Here is a 3,624-nt window from a genome sequence, read left to right as displayed (position 1 = left end):
GGCACGCGGGCTCAGTAGTTGTGGCTTGAGGGCTCTAGAGCGCAGGCTCAGTAGTTGTGGCATGCGGGCTTAGTTGCTCTGCAGCATGTCCGGGATCTTCCCGGACCAGGGCTGGAACCCATGGCCCCTGAATTGGCAGGCGGATTCTTAACCACTGTGCCACCAGAGAAGTCCTATTATGGCTTCATGGGTGTTGGCAGAAGACACAAGATTCCTGGGTAAGATACAAAGGACAATATTACTCACAGCCTGGCTAGTAGCGTAAGAATCAATCAGCATATTTGTGTCAGTTTCCTTATTTCCTAAGCCCCACAACAGTGACACAGAGTGTCCAGGTGGATATTGGCACATGTAGTGGGTTGTAGTACAAGAGAGAAACACTGAGCTTGGGAACCTGTTGTTTTACAGCAAGCAGTAAGCAAGTCTGCTCTTTGTCCCAGAGGAAGACATTGCCTCATCTACAAAGGTTATGTATAATCCTGAGAAATGGTCCTGGTAAAGGTCAGTTAGGGCTTTGCATTCTTGGCACACTCAGTAAGACATGTAGGAACACGAGAGACCCATGGAGGAGTATCTCCCAGCATACAGAAGTGAGAATCTGTGAGTAAATTGTTTTGCTGGGTCATATGGTGCATTGGACTGGGAAGGAGGAAGAGGAGTGGAAAAGGAGTAGGGAGAAGTAATTTAAAACCCCAGAGCTGGGGCTTCCCTGGTGGCGCAGTGGTTGAGAGTCTGCCTGCCGATGCAGGGGACATGGGTTCATGCCCCAGTCCGGGAAGATCCCACATGCCGCGGAGCTGCTGGGCCCATGAGCCATGGCCTGTGCTCCGCAATGGGAGAGGCCACAACAGTGAGAGGCCCACGTACCGCAAACAAAACAAAACCCCTAGAGCTGAGAGCCTTTTATGGCCGTTTGGGCTGCTATAATAAAAACGATAGACTGGGTGACTGAAGTGACAAACATTTATCTCTCACAGTCCTGGAAGCTGGAAAGTCCAAGATCAAGGTGTCAGCTGGGTTTTTATAGCATCTTAATAAAGAACAATAAACTTTTGGAGTAGTGACAAAACAAAGGAAAAGCACGTTGGGCTTCTAGGAGATGGCAAATTGTGGAAAGGTAAATATATAAAGGGAACTGATGGAAAATAAGGGTTGTTTTTAGCAAGGATTGTTCTGTAGGTTTCTCTGGCGCCATTACCCGGCTGATAAGAGTCTAGCGCTCTCTCCGATGATTGAGAATCGATCTGCCCTTCCTGGTACAGAGGAGGAGGCCAGAAAGTTTTTCTTGTGTCTGGTTGTGGTTTCTTCTTTATATCTTTAGTTGTAGAAGATATTTTCTGGTAGGTTCTGGCCTTTTTCATTGATGGTTGTTCTGTAAATAGTCTTAATTTTGGTGTGCCCATGAAAGGAGTTGAGCTCAGGGTCTTTCTACTCCACTATCTTGGCCCATCTCTTAAGTGCAAATCTTTTAAATTGGACTTAACCTGTTTATATCCCATGTCAATTTTTCCTTTTGGGGAGACATATCTCTAAGAGCTCTTTGTAAATGAAGAAAATTAGCCCTTTTTTACATATGCTATATGTATTTTCCCGAATTGCCCTCCCCCTTTAATTGAGGTATAGTTTAATCAGGGTACAATACTATATAAGTATCAGGTGTACAACATAGGGTTTCACAATTTTTAAAAGTTATATTTCATTTATAGTTACAAAATATTGGCTATATTCCCTGTGTTGTACTATTCCCTGTGTTGTATATATCCTTGCAGCTTTTTTTTTTTTTTCAAATGGGTCAGTTATTTAATTCAGTTCTTTGTAAGAAGTTTAGAACACTACTTTGTGAGGATAAATTCCATTTGTGAGAGCAAATACAGAGCAAAGGTAGCCCTGGAGCTGAGGAATAGCTTTGATTCTTAGCAGAATTTGTGAGTCCGCAGCTTTCTGATCTACCTTGCTGTGCTCTGTAATCTCGTAGTTCTCTCTCTCTGTGTTGAAGATCTCACCTTCCTGGCGCCTGAGCTTACGCAGCTTCTTTTTAAAAACAAAAAATTTTTAAAACATTTTTATTGGAGTATAATTGTTTTACAATGGTGTGTTAGTTTCTGCTGTATCAAAAAGTGAATCAGCTATGTGTATACATATATCACCATATCCCCTCCCTCTTGTGTCTCCCTCCCACCCTCCCTATCCCACCCCCCTAGGTGGTCACAAAGCACCGAGCTGATCTCCCTGTGCTATGTTGCTGCTTCCCATTAGCTACCTATTTTACCTTTGGTAGTGTATATAAGTCCATGCCACTCTCTCACTTCGTCCCAGCTTACCCTTCCCCCTTCCTGTGTCCTCAAGTCCATTCTCTATGTCTGCATCTTTATTCCTGTCCTATCTCTAGTTTCTTCAGAACCTTTTTTTTTTTTTTTTAGGCTCCATATATATGTGTTAGCATACGGTATTTGTTTTTCTCTTTCTGACTTACTTCACTCTGTATGACAGACTCTAGGTCCATCCACCTCACTACAAATAACTCAGTTTCGTTTCTTTTTATGGCTGAGTAATATTCCATTGTATATATGTGCCCCATCTTCTTTATCCATTCATCTGTCGATGGACACTTAGGTTACTTCCATGTCCTGGCTATCGTAAATAGAGCTACGCAGCTTCTTTTTGAAGTAAGCATCAGTGAGATGTTCTGGGATTTTCACACCACTGATATCAATTTTGGTGGAGGTGGCAATGACAAATTTCTGGTGTGTTCTACGCCGAGGAACTCAATTGAGGGACAGAGACCCAGTCACAAGTAGCAAGCCACTGCTCAGCTGCTTCAGAAAAATGACCCTCTTGCCTCTGTGGTGCCCAGGGAGGATGATCAGAATGGTCCCAGGAGTGATGCTAGCACACAGTTTTCTCACATGCTTACTGAAGGGTTTTTTGCCGACTCAACAGTTTTCGAGGGCACATCTTCAGTAGGGTAATACCTAGGCATTTTGCAAAATTTAACCACTCGGGTACCACCATTCTTGACACCACTAACTGGTTTTGTGACAGTAGCAAGAACCTCCACCTTCTTTTTCTTTTTCTTTCAACCTTGGCTTTATCTTCTGAATACTTCCTCTTGTACAAGGCCTTTCTGGAATACATAGCCGATCGGGAATGTCTGCCAATTCCTCTGACCAGGACAGGGTTTCGGCTTCAGCGGGGCTTCCCCTTCTTAACCTTCTTCACCTTTTTAACCTTGCCACCAGCATCAGCCTTCTTGGCTTCAGGTTTTTTCTCCTTAGTATCTGGCTTCTCAGCTTTTTTGCCCGCCATCTTGCGAGATGGGAAAGAGCTCCTTGTAGCTCATTTGTTTTATACATAGTAGTTGTACCTCTTAATCCCCTACCTCTTTCTTGCCCCTCCCCCCTTCCCACTCCCCACTGAGTTGCCCTTTGTTTGTTGAATTGTTTGTGGCCTTGGAGAAATGTTTAATCTCTTCTTCTTTTTTAAAATGTAGTCAAATGTGTTATAGCTATTCAGTAGGTAATTATACCTGGAGAAGCAAGAAGAAGGTAGGAGCCTCAGCCTCTATTTCCTTGAATAACAGATTAGGAGCCAGGAGAGGGACCTTAGGGTTTGAGATGTGGGAGT

General features: G+C 43.7%; 1 pseudogene across 1 annotated transcript; it reads right to left on the bottom strand.

The window, feature by feature from the left end:
- Positions 1-1,824: 1,824 nt before the first annotated feature.
- On the bottom strand, positions 1,825-3,306 carry LOC309809585 (large ribosomal subunit protein eL6-like; annotated as a pseudogene). Its single transcript has 2 exons — positions 2,655-3,306; positions 1,825-2,031 (listed from the first exon to the last, which is right to left on the bottom strand). The product of its transcript is annotated as a large ribosomal subunit protein eL6-like (transcript).
- Positions 3,307-3,624: the final 318 nt, after the last annotated feature.

The sequence above is a fragment of the Mesoplodon mirus genome (genome assembly GCF_964341445.2).
Source record: "Mesoplodon mirus genome assembly, chromosome: 8".
In the NCBI taxonomy this organism is placed as follows: Eukaryota; Metazoa; Chordata; class Mammalia; order Artiodactyla; family Ziphiidae; genus Mesoplodon; species Mesoplodon mirus.
This window is presented reverse-complemented; position numbering and strand designations above follow the sequence as displayed.